Below are 20,271 nucleotides of genomic sequence, written 5' to 3'. Positions count from 1 at the left end.
TTGAGGGGCATTTCCCATAGGAACTAATGCAAAGCCGGTTAATCCGTTCCTACCACTAGGGGCAGAATTTTTTCTTTTTTTTCCTTTTAACCTAAATGACTTAGGTTTTTAAAAAAGGAAAGAAAAGAGGGAGAGAAGGAGGGAACAGACACCTTTTCAACAGAACATCCTGAAAAGCACATTTTCAGCCAAGACAAGCACCTTCTGGGAAAAACCAAGCACCTTTCAGAGAACAGATCACCTTGAAAAGCACCTTTTCAATCAAGACAAGCCAATACAAGCACCTTTTGGGGAAAAGGGGGGCAGCAAAGGAGGGAGGGAACACCTTTTAAAAATTCAAAAATTAAAAATTAAAAAAGTGCCAAAAAATAAAAATACAGTCTGTACCGCACTGTACCAGGCAACACCAGCAATACCAGGCAGTACCAGGCAGTCTGAAGACTGTCTCCAAATCCACTCTCAAAACGCTGGGAAGAGCGAGGAAGCAGACAGGCACCCTCTTCACTGGCCAACGGTTAACTGAAAGTTCAAACTTCATGCTTTCCCCACCTCAAACATATTTTTTTTGTTTGTAACTCGAATCTAAGTGTGCAAGTCGAGTCAATATTTTTCTATCAGAGTGGTTTGTAAGTCGAAATGTTTGTAACTCGAGCCGTTTGTAAGTCGAGGGTTGACTGTATCTGATGCAAAGTAGTAATTGCAGATTTTTGGGCTTCATGAATGTCTTGCTCCCGCACACTGGTAATTCCTTGAGAGCAAAATGTCCCAGCAGGGTCCATGTCCATCAAGATTCCTTGATGTTCCTTGAGCCATCTGAATAGCCCTCCTTAGTTATGTTTTTTTATGGCTCTCTCTCTTTTTGAGATTTCACGGACCACTCTGCTAAAGCTTGCAGATTTCTTCTCTTATGTCTCGTCTTCTGTCAGTTTGTATAATGGTAACTCAGTGTCTATAAACTGAAAGATAAATGCTGTTGGAATTGTATTTGCAACCTCACATGCTGTCTGTGGTTTGAGTGACTGGGAGGGACTTTTCTGGACTGGGCTGGTTGTTTATCTCTGCAGCCAATAGTTCCTTCCAGCCTCTGAATTCCAAGAGAACTCTGCCTCCCTGCTGAGCCTTTCCTTCGCTGTCTTTAATCTGTTGGTGCAGTTGTTGATTTGCTGTTGATCTGTTGCTAAATATGTGTGCGGTAAAGAAAGCAGCATACATAAAGCTGAAGTTTTTAGCAACTGTAAGTTGCTGTAAGACAAATGTCTCAGATTGAGTTTTTGAGACTTTGAGTGCCAGTTATTGGGAGAGGAATGGACTCTGGGGAACTTGTAGCTATTCTCTTCTGTGGGACTCTGTACTTCTGCTGCATAGCAAAAAGGAATTTTATCTGAACTTCAAAACTCTACAGTAAATGCAGCACGTAGTTTCACTCTTGACATACATTTCATGTAGCATGACATTTTTTTTTCAGCCGGCAGGCACTGGATGGCCAAATTTATACTCATAGTCTATTGAAATTTCCATACACAGCTCCTCAAGGATAGTATGAACTGGAGGAAGAAATGCTTTCAAATTCCCATATTTTGAGCCATGATGTCCCTCCCTCCAGCCTAAATCCACAAGGAAGTGTGTATGTGTATTTAAAAGAGTTGTATGAAGACAGACAAACCATATCCAGTGAGCTCCTTTCTTGCCAAGAGCAATGGTCAGAAGATGTCCTATGCAGAATATGCACCGGCTGTTTAGAACAGTCTGAATCCCAACCAGTAACCTGAAGATACAGCCAGACCGGTAAAACTTGCAAGGTGGAAACTATAATGCAGTAATGGAATTGTGGGACCTCACCTGGCTCAGCTGTCTAGCAAAAAGACATTGGAAAAGAAGTCAATGACACAGAATCAACTGTTCTAATTAATGGTGTCCTGCACCCAGAGCTCCCAAGGTTGACACACCTCCATTTCTGCATTATCAGGCATGGTGGTGTAGCAAGCATGGTGACATAATCTGCTACTCTTTTTATTGTCCCTGTCTCCTCTATGCCTGTGCCTGCCCAGAGAACCCTCCTTTGGGCCAGCTAGATAAGTCTGAGAAGGGTCGCTTGGAAGTGTGCTCTGGCATATAAATCAGTTCTTCCATTCAAATACAAACTTTTCCAAAGAGAAGAAACCACACAGTAACTCAAATCGCTCTAGCTTTCAAAAGTCATGTTCCAGCAACCTAAAAAGAGTGTGGAGACAAAAACAATGTTGGCAGTATTACCCGCAAAAAGGATTGGAGTAGTGGTGGTCTTAAAATGGCCATGAGTCAACTGTGTGTGAATGGCAGCAGCAAAAAAGCTAACACAATTCTAAGCTGCATCAAGAGAAATATAGGTCAAATCCTCTTGAGCTGTCTGCTTTGGTGTCAGGATCTGGCCCATACTGCCCTGGAAGCTGCAGGATTGAGGCCAGCCTGACCCAGGAATGGCCTGGTGTTTGCAGACTCAGGCCCTGGCTTGTGGAGCAGTTGCTGGGCCACTCAGGAGGCTCACCTGGAAACCTAGAGGGAAGGCCTACTTAAGGAGTGGTTCTCCCTCCCAGAACTTGCCTCAGCAACACTAGTCTTTGGTAGTACTCTGTCTTTCTGCTCCATGCCTGCTGCCATCTCTGTGTCTGGACTCCAGTGTTCCTGCCTCTGCTTGTGGACTTCTGCTGGTCTCCTGCATCTCGGTTTCTTGTTCTGGCTCTATGCTCCTGGTCCTGTGACCTGGCTCCTAGCCTGGTGCTCCTACCTCCACTTGGTCATGGCCAGCTGTGTAGTGAGTATCTTTGGACTTGATACCTTGTGTGGCAGATTGGGTCCTGGTGCCCTTGTCCATGATGAGAAGCTGCCTATGATATCTTAGACGTTGACATTTGGTTTGATTCCAGATATCATATGTGCTGGCACTGAACCAAAGCAGAGCAATCCCACCTGCACCTAAAAACCAGTAGCCCTTGAACAGGGAGTTGCTTGTGGGATGGACTGGTTTGCTTTGGCACTTATGTCATGTGGTTGCTGGGAAGAAGGGATGAACCAGCCCATTCCCACAACAAAATTAACAGTGGGCAAATGCCTATCTGGTCTCTCCCTGTGTCAGGCCTAGGGAAGACTGAGGTCCTGGACCCACTGGATTTGACTTGTGCTAAGCTTGTTTTAAAACAATGTTTGATTTGGCATTCACGCAATGAATTTCAAAGGACAAAGAGGTTCTCTGAGAACTGTCTACAAATATTTGAAGGGCTATGATGTGAAAGGTGGAACAAACCTGTTTTCCGTGATTCCTGTAGGTAAAAACAGAGTAGCTCCAAATTACAAGAATGGAAATTTTGACTAAGATGAGAAAGCACTTCTTGATGGTAAAAGAGGTTTGTCAATAGAATGGAGACTTTGAAGGTTTGTTTTTTTTTTTTAAACTGAGGTAGGATTTGTCATGTTCTTGACAGATTTAATCTCTAGCCGGGAGAAGCCTAAATCCCAGGGACACGGGGAATGTGGAAGAGCTGGCATCTCTTGTGCAAGCTGTGCTTTCCAGATTCAGATAAGGAAACTGGACCCCCTACCCCCACTTCCTTTTTTCAGCCGCGCTGGGAAAAAGCAAGAGCCCAACTACAGACATGGAAAGGGAGTCCCTAACTCCAAAGAAAGCCCCTTTTGGTGTACGAGTTTCCTCAGCAACAAGCAGTACCCCTGGGAGGTAAACCCTTCTCTTGGGATGATTTAAAGGTTGATGGCTGACATCTCTTCTTTGGGTTGAGATCCTGACAACAGCAGCACCACCAGCATAAAAGCGCCTGGGCCCCCAAAGCCCAGGGTCCTTGGAAAAAACAAAAATAATAAAAGGGATTATAATACAGAGATCTATAATCCAATTGCCTATACAATCAAATGCCCAACTCTAAATTGGCCTCTGTGAATAACAGTCCCCATAATCTTTTGACCTGCAGTTTCTCTTCTACTTGCAAGGTATAACCCCAGAGACCCGGCTGACATTTCAAAGTCTCATCCTCCCTATTTAAATCCAAACCAACAAAGTGTACCACATCTTAATTAAATTATCTTCTTTAATTTCTGATTTAACCAGTCTAAAGCAAGTCATCAGTTTTTCCATCAGCACTACTGCCCATTTCTTATCCAACTGTCTCTGGGAGCCTTTGCGTGTTTTTCTAAACTCTAGGAGTGTTATTTCTTGCAGCCCTTCCAAGGGCCACCACCAGTTCTATATCAGATAAATTCTGTTTCCCCAGTAAATAATGAGAACAATAGCAAGGTCTCATTAGGGGGCTATATTTTGCCCTGCTAATTTGCTTATCCAGTCTGTTTGTCCTGTTAACTTGCTCATTATGTAATGCCAGAATGATTTGACCTTTGGAGAGGAGATCCACGTGCTGTATGTTCCAATGGTCCGTTTGAGTCACAGTTTCTCCTACACAGGCCCGTTACTTCCTTATTAATTTTATAGGGCACAGTTGCCTTCTATGAACTGTTTCAAATGCCATTTCTTTAGACCTGGCTGATACTAATTTATAAGGCCGCATAGTCCCTATTTTTTACTCAAGACTCTTGCGGTATGTTAATATTTATTGCTGGGAACAAAGTGTCCACTTAACAACTTTTGTAGCTGGATTTCTTACTACTTTGCCATGTATGGTATCAGTTTCACATGGACTCTTGCAAAGCATTTTGCCTTCTCCTGGATGGGCTGTTTTGTATCTCTGCCACCTGCTAATCAGATGATAACTCCGGTAAGGCTTGCCTAGTTTCCAGCCAAAACTGTGTTTTGTCTTGTTCCTAGAAGCCTGACCACAAAGCCACCTGTCTTTGCCATGCTGGTCCTTGTATCTGGGAAGGTTGCAGCCGACAAACTCTAGAACAAGTGGAAGGAAGAATTTTCTCAGACTCCAAAGAGAAATGCTTGATTTTCATCTGTCCCCTTAATTTAGCAAGGAGATTTTTATCTCTTAACAATGGACTGAAGTGGTAATTTTAACTGCAGTTGCCCCCCTGAACTCCTATGTTGCAAAGATCTGTGCTCATGGCTTGCATGTAGTCAATATAATATGCACTTGCAATTTACAAATATTGTCTTCAGTGACTAACCTGTACTTGAGTAAAAGGAAGGTGTCCTCCTTAGAGTTGGTGTCTGTCACAGCAGAGGCTTCTTCCTCTTCTACTTAATCCACTGAAACTTAAGTGTGGGAGGGGCTGCTGCTGAATACATTTCAGTCCTATAGGGAACTCCTCCAGGGCAGGATCAAGGGTGATTGGCTCAGGTACCCCTGATACAAGATACAGTATAAGGAAAAGCAAATAGTAATTGTTAGGAGGGTTAGCCTTTAAAACATTTTTGTGCCCTAAGTGAAGCACAAGATAGCTCCGTGGTAGGTAACAATGAGTTGGTGATAACGAGATGGACACGAATTAGAAAATAGCGGTTCTTGGTGGTTTGTGGCTACCCATGAACCATGAATGTTCTGAATTTTTTTAAAAAATGAACAAACCATGAACTGGTTCAATTTTTAAAAACTTTTGTGCCTGGGGGAAGGGGAAACTAAGCCTCTAGGACTGGGTAGCCAGCAGGAATTTACACAGGAAGTAGGACTAAAAGTGCTACATGGTGCCTCGTGTCCTAGGAATATAAAGAGGCTTAATGTCAGAAAGGGGCTATCCCATGTGAGGCAATGTCACCTTCGTAGGATATGCAGGTTCTGTGGGGAATGATAGAACCTGCATTTGCAAGCACAATTAGAAGCATTCCCAGAATTTGTACATACAAAAGAAGACAACAAATTAGTGAACACCATTTGAACTTCACTCACACTGGGCGCTTCACTTTGCACACAGCCTTTGAAGTCCATAAATCAGAAAAATGTCATTGCAGGAGATTACTGGAGAAGTATCCCACAGAGTCTCCATACTTCTGTAGTTCAAAATTCAGGCTCTTGCTGTCTCCTAAATCTTATCGTCTTAATTTTGATGTACAGGGAACCCAACTGGAGGAAGAAGGAAAAAAATTGAAACCTTGAATACAAAAAGGAATATGTAAGCATCTTTTTCTCCATTCTCTGAATGTGGTTGTTTCATATAATTCCTAGATGAGAAGCCTGTAAAAATAAGTTGTTTTTTTAAAGGTCCCCCCCCCAAAAAAAAACCTATTAAGTGGTAGGCCTAAGGCAGGTATTGGATTAATTTCTTGCTTTCTAGTTTTGTTGCTTCATCAAAACAAATTTGCCATAAATCATTTACTTTTTAAGCAAAACCACCAAATGTATAAAAAAATACAGTGGGGTCTTGACTTGAGAACTTAATCCATATTGGAAGGCGGTTCTCAAGTCAAAAAGTCTGCAAGTCAAGTCTCCATTGACCTATAGTGCATTGAAAACCGATTAATCCCGTAACAGGCCGTTTTTGTTCCATTTTGTTTTTTTTCTGGTCTGTAAGGCAAATCTCAGTCTGCAAGTCAAACCTAAATTTTGCAGCCAGAGAAGTCTGTAACTCAAAAAGTCTGTAAGTCAAGCCGTCTGTAAGTCAAGGGTCCACTGTAAGTAATGCTTCACCATAATATGGGAAGCAACAGTCACAATTTTGTTTCTTAGTACAGTATATTGTGCTAGAGTAGGCCCACTTAATCAGTGGGGATTTGGTGAGTCTACTTTTCCATTGATTCAAATGAGCCTACACATAATGTGGCTTATTCTGATGAGGCTGGCAAGTGTTTTTTTAAAAATGGTTGCTTGGTACTTTACTGCATTGAATGTGTTTTGGTGTTAATTTTCTTGGGTGGAGGGTATTGTATACTCATTGTTTCTAACTTAGATCCTTTCTTTTAATTGTTGTAAGCTGCCCAGAGTCCTTTAAGGAGAAAGGTTGGCTAAAAATTGAATGAATGAATAGTGCCATTTACTACACTAAGCAACAGTATTTTGGCCATTGATTTGGAATTATAAGTCAGTATTAGATATGTATGCCAATATATTGTCTATTATCTTTAAACTATTCTCTTCGTTTAGACTAAATAGATGTAAGTGGTTCCCATTGTGTATCTAATATTCTTTCAAGGTCGTTACCCTAGGTTTGTTCGATTCATGTAATGATAGATAGAAATTGATGATCTAAATAAAGGTACTACAGTAGTTCTTTTGTTTTGTTATTAATTGTTATGGTTTGAAATCAGTGAGGCGAAATGCTTCTCCACCAATTCCCCAATATATTATCTGACAAAAACTGCTGGATAGCTCAGTGGTTTAGGGATCTGGAGCCAGAGTTTGGGAGTTCAATTCCCTACTGTGCCTCCTTAACAGGGGCTGGACTTGATGATCTGTAGGGTCCCTTCCAGCTCTGTAGTTCTAAGGTTATTAAACCAACAATCATTGTCAGAAGATGGCTTTTTGGGTTGGCCTCTATGGTGCTGTGTTCTGTTGCCATCTGTGTAAGAACCAGTATCGCGCATGTAACCGTCTGCCTCTTCATATGGAAAGACTATAGGCCATACTAGATGGCGATATGCTTGTCACATTATTTTGAAGAGATGCTTCCCCAAATGATGAAACATGCCTTTTTTCACTCTAGGTGACTTTCTTCATCTGTGCATTTTGCATTTAGTATGCTTTGTTTTGCATTTGACTTCATTTTCAAGCCTGTTTGCAGTATACACATCTGAAGCCATCCCATAGTGGGAGGAAAAATATAGGTTTATTGCAGGGAATGGGTATTTGATTTAGTTTGATTTTTGGTAAATCCAGTTTGTAAGCAATGCTCTTCTAGCTATGCTTAATGTTTCTACATCTCAGTTGGCTCCTGCCTGCGAGTTTTCCTGAGGTCATTGCTTCTTAGAAAAAACTAGCTGTCCTGGTAGTACTCTTTGCCATTCAAGGAGAGCATATTAGATATTTAAGGGTATGATCACAATGAAGTTTGTTCTGGGTAGCCACTATCTTTTCTGTGCTGCACCTGGATGTTTAAAGTGCTATTTAGAGATGGGCATGAACCATTGGTTTGACAGTTCCTGCTGGTTTGGATGATGGGCAGACAAGTGTTCTGCAGTTCAGTGCCTTGACCCCTCCAGCAGCTGCCCATTCAAAGGTAGTGCCTGGAAGCAGGTGGGGCAGGGAAGGCATGGTGCTGCTTCCGAGTGGGTGCTCATTGGACGGTGTAGGGTGCCAAACTGCAGAATACCTCTTTAGCCATTGTACAAAGCAGCATGAATTGCTGAAGAGGCAGTTTGTGCCCATCTCTAGTGAGGTTGTTTACACATATATGTTTAATTTTCCCAAAAAAGTGAATTTCAGTTGTGTATGCCTCCCATACTGTCTTTCCTCTTACCTCCCTCTGCCACTCTCACCACCCTTTTATCCACCTCTTCTGCTGACATTCACATCCCTTCTCTCCCCCCGCCACCTTGTTTAGCAAGTGAAATGCTAAAGATAGATGAAGCCTTACTCGCAATAAGAGGAATGGACCAGATTATTCAAATGGGAGTCAATAATATTAACATTAATAGTAATATTCATAAAAATGTACAAAGACAAACAGGCCACAAATTTTACATTATCTGGTGTCTATATACAGTACGAATGTCAGGAGTATGGGAAACAAACAAGAAGAACTGGAAATTTTAGTTCAAGAGGGCAAATATGACTTGATAGGAATAACTGAAACTTGGTGTCTTCTGAAGATGCCGGCCACAGAGGCCGGTGAAATGTCAGGAAGACCAACCTTCAGAACACGGCCAAAGAGCCCGAAAAGCCTACAACAACCATTAGATCCCGGCCATGAAAGCCTTCGCCAATATATCTGAGAAACTTCTGTTATTCAATCTGCTTCATTTCAAAAAGTAAGTCCTGTTTCTGTTCACAAGACAAGTGTTCTGACAAACGTCTTTTATATTGTGGATTGGAGTAATCCACTGGTGGCAGCAAGAGAGAAAAATGTGACCTGAGCCTTTGTGAGGGAAAAACAAGCAAGGGCCACTAGGGCAAACATCACAATCACTATGAGAGAAAGCAGGTAAATGAGTAGAGTTTACTTCCCACTCTGTGCGTCATCAGGACATGCCCTGCAGCTGCCTCAAAGGACCCCATAGGCAATCAATCACGCAAGCGAAAAGTGAGACAAAATAATGTTACTGGAAGTGCTACCAACAACAACAAAAAAGTTCTGCCAGCTGAACATATTCATCCTAAAAGATTGTATCTACCCATAGTTAGCACTAACATTGTGTTATTGACAGGATAAATGCTAAAAGGAACAATGAGGAACATGGTAAAAGCAGCAGGAGAAATATCTGCCTAGCCCCTCCCTCACCTTAAAACTTAATGAATACCTGTTAACATTGTTTTTCTTTGAAGTGCATGACAAAGAGAGGACCTCTCTCCAGGAGCCACAAGTCCTAAAATTAAGTGTAGAAGCATACATTTGAGTCAGGTGGTTGTCTTAATATAACATTTTACGAATTCTTAAAATTGAGAATAAAAACTGAGCCACCGACTGTGTTATTAATTGGTTCTCTCCTGACAGCAGAAACTTCAGGTAGTCTGTGGGTGATATACCTGTACTGTACATTTGCACATTATTGGGTAGAGATAATGGATACCTATATAAGCTACATTCCAGAATGGTGTGTGCCAAGGACTCAACTGTTTCTTCCTTACAGGGGCATATCCTTTCTCCACAGAGAATGTTACTAAAGCACCCTTTTAACAAGGCTGAGGGAAAGCAATTAAACCTAGCCCTTGAGAAGCCAAAATAATGCCTTGGTACTGTGGTTTGATATAAGTAATTTGCTGGCTTGGGAAAGTTAAAATTTTAACCAAAGTACATTGATGAACAGTTCCTGTCTGCACATGCTAGTGAATACTGGAGGTCTATATCTTTAATATGTTGTACAAGCATTGACTTGGTACTTGTCATAGGACTGACTCAGAAAGAAGTCCATAGAGAAGCCTAAAAGATGTAATTTGTTTGTAAATCCCTTATGCCATGAGCTGGTAAATACATCTTTTTGTAGATAGTGTAAATACCCACTGGTTGTGGGAGCATATACCACTTTCAACAAGACTCGAAATGCATATAGCCAAGCTTGACATTCCACCGATCGGAGGCCAGCCTCTAAACACAAGGCAGCTGAAGAGATGCATCTTGGCAGAGCGAATAGGAGTCACAGTGAATTTGATAGAACACTTTCAACTGAGGGACTGAAACCATTTATCCAAATCGTAATGCCATACAGGAGCTGCGCAAGAATTTTGTACTTAACTATCTGTAGAACAGCAGGGATAAACTGGCCACCTTGGACATAGTGGTATTGTCAAAGTATAATACTATACTTTGTTTTTATTATAAGCCACCTGCAGTGCTGCTTGTCTGTGGTGAGACCAGAAGAGGGTACGTGAGAAGACAATTCCCAAGTATTTAAATGTTTTAAATTGTTCTATATGCTGGCCCTCAATAACCCATTCTTTAACTTTACTATGCCTAGAGAAAACCATTATTTTGGTTTTCTTGAAATTAATTGTTAATAGGTTGTTCCTGCAGTAACTCATAAATGCACATGGAATTAGTTTAAGACCAACTTCCAATAGTGACATAACTGCGTCATCTTTGTATAGTAGTAGGGCCACATTGATTTTAGTCAATTTCGGGGAATGAAATTCAGGTGTTGAGCAGCTTTTAGGAAGAGCCTTTAGGTACAGATTAAATAATGTAGACACCAGAATACAACCTTGGCGAACCCCTCTCTCTGCCTGAATGGAGTTTGATAGATTACCATCGACTCCACATCTGACCCTAATTGTGGTCTGTTGGTAGAGGCTTCTGATAAGATATAATAGCCTCTTATCAATCGAGGAAGAGTAGAGTTTTTCCCATAGATTTCCTCTGGGTATTGAGCCAAAGGCAGACTTTAAATCTATAAAAGCTGCAAACAGGCAATTCCCATGACAGCCCGTATACTTCTATGCAAGGTAATTTCAGTATTATACAGTGGTCAAAGGTGGAGTGGTTCTTCCTAAAACCAGCTTGTACATTCCCTAAGAGATCCTCCTCGTCAATCCATGTGATTAATCTATTAAGATACCTACTGTAAAGCTTGCCCACTATTTGAGGCTTTGTCTTTCTTTTTAACTTTGAACTTTTCCTGTTCCTCTCTAGTACTTCTTTTGGGTATGTTTGGTATAGTCTCTTTGGTGGCAATTTGAAGTATGAAGGCCTCTTTCGCTTTATCTAGGTCCGACCTAGAGGGCAAAGGCCAAACATGATTTGTCTGTGTAACTCAAGAAAGTAGCTCTTCATAGGAAAGTCTAGTGATTTTCTGGATGGTGTTAGATGATACAGTGGACCTTCGACTTACAGACGGCTCGACTTACAGACTTTTAGAGTTAGACTTCTCTGGCCACAGAATTTAGATTCGACTTGCAGCCGGAGAATCAACTTACAGACCAGGAAAAAACCAAAATGGAACAAAAATAGAATAAAAACTGCCAGTTATGGGATTAATCGGTTTTCAGTGCATTGTAGGTCAATGGAGATTTGACCTACAGACTTTTCGACTTGCAGCCACCATTCCAATACGGATTAATTCCTTAAGTAGAGGGTCCACTAAATGTTTTCATCAGCTTCTGCCCACAAGGGGGCATTTGGTTTTCCACTGTGTCCAAAAGGATCATCTGTAGGTGGAATAACCCTTGCCTTCATTAAGTCAACCAAACATCCCAACAGGTCTTTAATATCCTTTACTGAGTCCCTTATTTCCAAGATATTTTGAGGGAAGTGAGTACCTCCTTCTGGTAGGGTTGGAGATTGATTACACTGAGACTTACTGTGTATAGCCAGCTTTAGTCCCTGTCGTTCCCTGGCTGTACTCTCATCGAAGATAGGGAGCATTGTTAGATGTTCCGCTTGGGTGTTATTGTATTCAATGGACATTTCTACAGGGGTAGTCATGTTGATTGGAGGGGATATAACGTATTCCACTCTCAGCCTGCCAAAGTCATCACTTGAAAAGCTGTTCAAGGGACTTCGTTCAAGGAGATGTCCCTGATCAGCAACCATATTTGGCAAATCAATGATTGGGCTACATGGCCCTTCTTTGCAATTTGATTTTTGTCTCAGGTGTAGTCTATCATCTTGGTTTGCTTCTCTTTCTTTGTATTCTGTTATCACTCTTGCTACTCTGAGGTTTGTCCTTTAGTAAATGATCTGAAATTTCAGTATACTTGCAGTTCATTCTAAGTTCAGTAACAGGGGTAATAGACATAGGAGCACATCTCAGCACCTGTTGCAGCACTGAGGGAGATGAAGTTAAGTACTTGATCAGGTGACTCATCAGTAATTAAAATAGGCTCTTCCATTCTCTGTATATTCTCTATAGGTTCTGGTTGAAGATGCAAATCTCTGCGTTATATTGGTGAGAAGCAGAGAGTGGAAGTGTGGAATCAGTTAATGAAGCTGAACGTCAGCAACTCAGAGTCCTATTATTAGTGTTTCAGTATTTAAGTGGTTTGTGGTTGGGCTCTGGTTAATTCTTTAGAATGGTATGTTCTTCAACAAACAGAGTTTAAAAACTGGTAATGTGCAGATAAGAGCCTCGCATCAGAGTTTCTTGCAGGAATACTTAAGAACAAGAAAAGACAATAATCATCAACATTCCAGCAGCCAGCACCTTGTCTCCTTGTCTGATGTTATCTTATGTATGTGAGAGGGAGTATATTGGCTGTAAAATACTGCTCACTTCTCAGGTGCTGGGTGTACCCTTCAGCACAAACTCCTCTTCTCTAAGTTGGTTGTTAGCAGAGAAGCTCTCTCATAAGTAGAAAATTCTCAAAGGATTTATCTTTCATCACCAGCTATAACTGTAGACATCTCGGAGCTCCGTCTTAAGACCGCCAAACGCTAATGCCAACCAACCGGAAGCCCATTCTATTTGAAAAATGGAAAATTGCATGTTGCTTAATTAGCTGAACTACACTGTGTTATTACAATATTCATATACTAGGAAATCAAATATTTAACCTTGTGAAAGTGTGAGAATTTTGACATTTCTTAAATAACATATATAGATGGCACCATCTTACTGGCAGAAAGCAGCTATGACTTGAAGCAAATGTTAAGGAAAGTGAATGAAGAAAGCAGGACTGCAGTTGAATGTTAAGAAGACAAAAATCGTGACTACAGAAGATTCACACAACTTTAGTGTTGACAACAAAGAAATTGAAATATTTAAGGATCTTGTATACGTTGTTTCAGTCATTAATGCGAACAGAGACTCCAGTCATGAAATCGTAAGAGTGAGACTAGGAAGGGCAGCAATGGAGGAAGCAGAAAAAATCCTCAAGTGTAAGGAGACCAAGACCATCCATACTCTTTTATTTCTGATCACCATGTATGGATGTGAAAGCTGGATAATAAGGAAAGCTGGCAGGAAAAAAAAGGATTAGTTTGACATATTGTGCTGGAGGAGAGCCTTGTGGATGCCCTGGATTTCCAGAAAGATGAACAGGTGGGTCCTAGAACAAATCAAGCCTGAAATATCTCTGCAGGCAAAAATGATGAAATTGGTCTTATCCCATTTTGAGCACATCATGGGAAAGCAAGATTCACTCAAAAAGGCAATAATGCTGGGAAAGATGGAAGGCAGCAGGAGATCACATGTGAGATGGACTGACTCCCTAAAGGAAGCCACAGGCTTGAGTCTACAAGAACTGAGCAGGGCTGTTGAGGACAGGACATTGTGAAGAACATTCATTCATAGGATTGCCACAATTCAGAAGATATATGTTGATATATCTTTCTTCCCCAAGATGAATTTGCTTTAGTACATTGCAAGGAGTCAGAGAGAGCAGAGGAAATTGCCAATGTGTGGTTGTTAGCACCTTGTTAAGGTTGCAGTACTATAGCAATCCAGGTTTGCAGGAAGCACAGCTACCATAATGAGCTGCAAACAAAACTGGCTACTGATTTCCTGCTTGGCTGCTTTTTCTCCTCTTTGGTCTCCAGCTGCTCCACTGGCACAGGGAAAAAGCAGAGGTTGGGAGAGAAACTCAGGGCTGATTCTCAATTACTTTTATATCATATATAGTAGTCAGTGGAAAATCATGTGATTTAGACTGTCCCAATTCAGGAGCCTTTCCTCTATTTGTTAATGTAGTCATGTCCTACCCAGTTGAGCAGAGCTTCAAGTCAAAGACCAGAAGCAATCTTGTTCTGCTGTAGAAAAAAGGAGCTCATAGTGGGTGCATGCGGGAGTAATACATTCATTATTCCAATCCTGCAGATCATTGACAGTTTTGATAAATTAACCTCATTCACTGATCTGATGAATGAAGCAAAAGAATCACAGCTCACATGGAGCATATTGCCCCAGGTATATGCATTGGCAATAATAATAAAATAAAAATAAATAAACCTTTGTACTGCAGAGCTAGAAGGGAACCTACAGATCATGAAGTCCATCCCCTGCCAATGGGGCACAATGGGGAATGAACCCCCAACCTTTGGCTTTGCAACCAGAGACCTGAACCACCAAACAATCCAGCATTTCTATGCTGAAACTCTGTATCAAGGAGTGAACTCTGTTGCAGCCAAGGTGAAATTTCAAACATGGAAAAGTTTGGAGGAATGCATTTTACGCATGAGTGGGGCTCGGCATAAAATCAAGCCAAACACAGAATGGACATACAATACATAGTGAGTGGATTAGATATCATTCTGACAAATATGAGTGCTGTCTCGGCAAAAAATGCAAAATACAGCAAAATTCTACAAAAAAGTTGTCAAGCAGGAATTAAGAACTTCATTCTGTTTCTTTTGATCACTTATTAGAAATAACAGCAGAGGATGTATGTGGCCTATAGGAATGTAGGCCTCATGGAATGTAATCCAGGGTTCCTGTACTTTTCATATGCATGCAGAAAGGGTTATTTAAACAGGTTTAGCTTGTAGGACAAGCTGTACTTCCTGAAATTCCATTTTCTACACTCCCAATGCTTCTTTCTACACAAGCTGCAGGAGTCCCTCTGACTATTTTATGTGGCCAGCTTGGCGCCATACTTTCAATCCTGTGCCAGAATTTCTACCTTGTGCAATCATTTTCAGCACATTTCATTTGACCTTTTAAAAGGTTGGAAGTCAACCCATCTTGTATAATTACCTCTCTCTGAGGAAGGGAAAAATGGAAGTGGGAGACACAAGGGATCATGTTTTTGGAGGGAGAAAATAGTAGGAAATGTCAAATGGGCAGAAAAATGGCAGGGGGGGATCTGAGATCAGAATAGAAAGATGGGATTCTTTTTAAGCATACACATGCTCTGATCCCACAGACACCCAAACAAGAATACTGTTCCCAAATGAGGAGGGTAAAGGTCCTTTTATTTAGAGCAGTAGAGACAAACTATAGTGGAAAAAAAACTAAGCAGATTCAAACCACAGATTACTCTCTTATTTTCATTTTGAACATGGATGCACTGGTGCACTCTCTTCCAGTACCTTGACTTATGCCCCAAGTAAATACTGCAGCATAACAGTTGCTACCCCACTCTCTGTGTAATGTATCAGTAGTAATGTGGAAGAGCTGATACAAAGCACAGGCTTTCAAGAGTATCAGTTCTTATGAACAATATAGACCTGTCTGCTGTTACATAATTTTTACAAGTAAAGTCTAATTGATCCATGGGCATTTTATTGTGTTTAATAGACTTAGTCATAAGTAAATGGTATTTTTCCCTTAAGAATTTCAAAGAGGGGAGCTCACACCTTGGAATAGAAGTTAGAGATGGTACATATATTTTGAAAGGGGGGGGCATAGGGGAGATGGGGATGCTGGGGGACCATATTTGGGCCCCTGCTATACACCTTTAACTTAGCAGGACATAGATCTGAATTAATAAGTCATAGTACCATGTCACACTTCCAAAGAAAGTAAATGTGGACTTAGTTGATTCAGATGGCTTTCAGCCCTGTTCAGACATTGATATCAGGGGACACTTGCTAAGCATACAGGAAGCTCTCTAATCCTGCCCTCCTCAGCCCAGTAATGATGAATAATATTGCCAGCAAAATGAACTGTGTTAATGGTGTGTGTAATATTAATAATTTTACTATGGTTCTAGCACCTTTAGTCCACATAGTCAAAGCTATGGTGTGGCGATCCCCTCTGAAGCCCCTATTCCCCAGGCCTTCACGAGGTTCTCGCTCTTCTTCCTTCTTCGCTGCCACCAGGTATTACTGCTTTAATACCACTTAATCAAGGAGACATGTGTGCTTTCAAAGATTAAGTCATTTATTTGATCAGAGAAGTTAACATCTGATTAATATTCAATTGGTAAATTACAGGTTGCTAATCACTTGAATCTAAGTAAATTCTACTTTGACTTTAAATCTCTAATAACTCTCTGTACCATTCAGTGTTCTTACAGAACTCTATCTCACTCTAAGTTCACTATTAAGTTTCACACTCTCTCTCACTCACAGAATCTCCCTCACAGGCTCCATACACCAGCCTTTATATCCAGCCCCTCCCCCCTTGGCTCCACCTTCCGTCCTCTCATTGGCTCCTACTCCACTGTTCAGCTGTGACAGACAGGTGAGGGCAGGGCTGTTCGCTACATATGGTTTTTCCAGTAGCGATGTATGGAAGTGAGAGCTGGACTATAAAGAAGGCTGACCGCCGAAGAATTGATGCTTTTGAATTGTGGTGCTGGAGTAGGCTCTTGAGACTCCCCTGGACTGCAAGGAGAACAAATCTATCCATTTTGAAGGAAATCAACCCTGAGTGCTCACTGGAAGGTCAGATCCTGAAGCTGAGGCTCCAATACTTTGGCCATCTCATGAGAAGAGAAGACTCCCTGGAAAAGACTCTAATGCTGGGAAAGTGTGAAGGCAAGAGGAGAAGGGGATGACAGAGGATGAGGTGGTTGGACAGTGTCATCGAAGCGATCAACATGAATCTGACCCAACTCTGGGAGGCAGTGGAAGACAGGAGGGCCTGGCGTGCTCTGGTCCATGGGGTCATGAAGAGTTGGACACAACTTAACGACTAAACAACAACAACAGCACCTTTATCCCTGTTTTGCATGAATACTCAATTTTGCCACATTTCCTGCCTTATTGCTCTGGCTCTGTTGCTTTCTGGGCATTCTTTGCAGGCAGCAAATTGGCTAGGCTTTCTCTCCAAAAGGCTGCTTTCAACAAACTAATTTGGAGGCTATCTTACCCTAAAATTATAAATAGATGGGAGAGTCCACTTATTATTTATTGAAAAACAGCTGGGCAAAACCATGACTGCAGAGTTTGCCATGTTCTGAGTCCTACAGAGATGAAAAAGTTGCTTTTGATCCAAATGAGCACCAAAATCTGGGCAAAATCCTGCTAAATGAGTAACACTGAAACCCTAGATATTGGATGATTTAGATTTCACATGAATGAATTCATAGTCATTTTTTTTATCTCAAAGCATACCAGAAGTACCTTTAACATTTTTCAAAAACTGGCCAATGATAAAGGGGTTATGCAGCACTGTAGGAAAAGCAGATATCATTAAAACAAAATTCTCTACTGACAGTCAAGACACAGAAGCTTTGGGTTCTTGAATGTAAAGCTTTATCATCTATCTTTCCAGATTTAAAAAATCCTCCCTCCTGGTACAAGTAGATTGTACAACCCCATGGGCAACCAATTAATTCCCCAACAAGAACCATACCCTCTGGCCTCTTCTTTAATCTTCTCTGCTAAAGATTACTCTGGCCAAAATTAAAAAGCCCTTTTTGAGAAACTCTTAATGAAGATATTGACTAACTCTAGATGTTGGTTTATTTTTTCTCATGGACTAACACATCTACTTCTCCTTTTTTTTTTTTTTAAAGGCATTAAAGATGTGGGGATGAAATTCTGGGCTAATCTCTTTCTGCTTCTAACATGACTAGATCATCCAAAAGAAAAATAAGAATAAAAATAAAAATAAAGCATTCAAGGTGAGACTTTAGTAGAAAAGGGAATATTCAGAATATATTTGAGATTATAAAGTGAGTTGTCTTCTAAGATTCCCAGCAACAAATCTTTGAATCAAAATTAGTACACAGGAATGAGTGAATCGGATCATTAAAAATAAGGGGTGTTTTAAAAATGGACTTCTTGATTAAAAAAACAAATATAAGTGGATAATTGGGAAAACCCCCAGCATCCCTTGGTGCAATCATATTGGTGCCTTACAGCAATACACAGGGATCCTGTCCAGATATCTGTCCTGTTATTACTCAGACTCCTAATGCACTCCTCTACTCTGGCCCAAAACCTATTAGAGTAAATTTATATCAGTGGAAGCCAGTGACATCATCATTTAGTGCCAGTACAATCAAATGTAAATTAATTGAAAAGTATTTAATTCCTAATCTTATGTGAATGAACCAAATACTTACTCATTGCTCATCTGTCAGTCAACTCATTCATTCTATCTTGCAACCTGTCTGTAAATATATATACCTTAACCATAAGATAACAAACAGAAAGTGATTGAAATACAGTGATGCCTCACTTAACGAGGATAATCCATTCCAGCGAAATTGCTGTAGAACGAAATCCTCGTTAAGCAAAATAAAAAAGCCCATTGAAACGCATTGAAAACCCTTCAATGCCTTCCAATGGGCTGAAAACTCACTGTCCAGTGAAGATCCTCCATAGGGGTGGCCATTTTCGCTACCTGTAAAGCAAGGAATCCATCCTAGAAAACAGTGGGGGGCCATTTTGTACACCCAGTGGCCATTTTGAAACCCAACAATCAGGTGTTTTTAGATTGTCATAATGCGAAAATCAGTTCCCGAGGCAGGGAACCGATCATCGTAAAGCAGATTTTTCCCATTTAAACCATCGTTTTGGGATTGCTTTTGTGATCACAAAAACATAATCATCAAGCAATTTCCTCATTAAGTGAGGCAATCGTTAAGCGAGGCACCACTGTACAGTAATCACCATAATGCCTTGCGTATCTCACAGAGGGACAGTAGAGGAAGGTGTGTGGTGTAGTGATGCACTAGGACTCTGGAGACTTGCCTAAAATCTCTAGTTGGCAGTGAAACTCACTGGTTGTGTGTGCCAGGAATTGTTAAAACCATTCGTTAAATATCTCACTTTCCCCAAAAATAATATTAGAGTAGTTGCAAGTTGGATGCAACTTGACAGTACAAAACATACAGAGAAACGAAGAGGAACCACACAATGGTTAAAACTAGGAAGTGGACGTTTGAGCTCAGATGACAGTAATCTATGGGGACACAAGAAGTTTTTAAAATCTGTTTCAGGTTAAGTTATAGGCAGCCACTTAAAATGTATACGCCATGGGTTCCCAACCTGTGGCTCACAACTCCCATGCTATTGTGGGAGAGGAGGGTCGCCAAGGTTATTTTTGGTTACAATATTTTGATCCTTAGGATCTCTTCCAACTACAAGTCCATTACATCTGAGATGACTCCTTGCTTTCCTGTTTTAAACTGATTCCCATATAGGTCCACTTAAAATTATGGCCTATTGAGTTAAATGTCATTCGTTTCCAGCCAAAAGACAAAGGCAATGGCATGTGAGCTGCCACACCCTATCTTTCCTCTCTCTTGCTGTTTCTTTCTGTGGACAGTGGAAACTTTTGCCCTGCTCCCTCTGCTAGGGGGCTGGTGTTGGCGCAGGCAAAGAAAATACTGCCATGCTGGTCAGTCCACCAGGGGAATTTTGCCCTGATTCAACATTATGAGCCGAAGGCATTTATTGGTGTCACTAGGGCTGCAATGCTTATGAAATGGAATCTCTCCCCCACATTTTTAATGCAAATGTGGCAGGGGTCGAAGGTTAGTTAAAAGGGGGGTCATGACTTGAAAAAGGTTGCGAAACACTCTTATATACAGATGATGTTAACACCAGTGAAATAAATTACATTGTCAAAACCTAGCATATTTTTCAAACTATAAGATGCGTTGTGTACCGCTGATGTACCTACACGTTAAATCATATACTGTACGTTAAAACTGTTACATACTTTTGGTAGAGAGGTGCATGGTGAAAACGTTTGTTCCATTTGTTATTTGTTTTTCACTTTACTCAAAATGGGCTGCCTCTTTCTGGTCAATTCCTGTTTGTGTTTTGTGGCACTAGTCCAAAAAAAGCCCTTAAAACCCCATAAGGGAAGAAAGGCAAGGCAGATGCTGTGCCAGACGGTGACTGGAGGAACATGTCACAGTAAATGTTGCTACTGCAAAATAGAGCTGTGACTGACAGTATATACCT

At 41.0% G+C, this 20,271-nt stretch overlaps 1 protein-coding gene across 1 annotated transcript in view; it reads right to left on the bottom strand.

Moving 5' to 3' along the window:
- LOC110085887 (retinol dehydrogenase 7) overlaps positions 1-19,933 on the bottom strand; it is a 30,090-nt gene extending 10,157 nt beyond the window's left edge. Inside the window, exon 1 of the mRNA XM_020806443.3 lies at positions 5,113-19,933. The gene's annotated coding sequence lies outside the window, so the exon portion shown is untranslated. The remainder of the gene's footprint in view (positions 1-5,112) is intronic.
- Between the last annotated feature and the right edge of the window lie 338 nt (positions 19,934-20,271).

This window comes from Pogona vitticeps, chromosome 2 (genome assembly GCF_051106095.1).
Source record: "Pogona vitticeps strain Pit_001003342236 chromosome 2, PviZW2.1, whole genome shotgun sequence".
In the NCBI taxonomy this organism is placed as follows: domain Eukaryota; kingdom Metazoa; phylum Chordata; class Lepidosauria; order Squamata; family Agamidae; genus Pogona; species Pogona vitticeps.
This window is presented reverse-complemented; position numbering and strand designations above follow the sequence as displayed.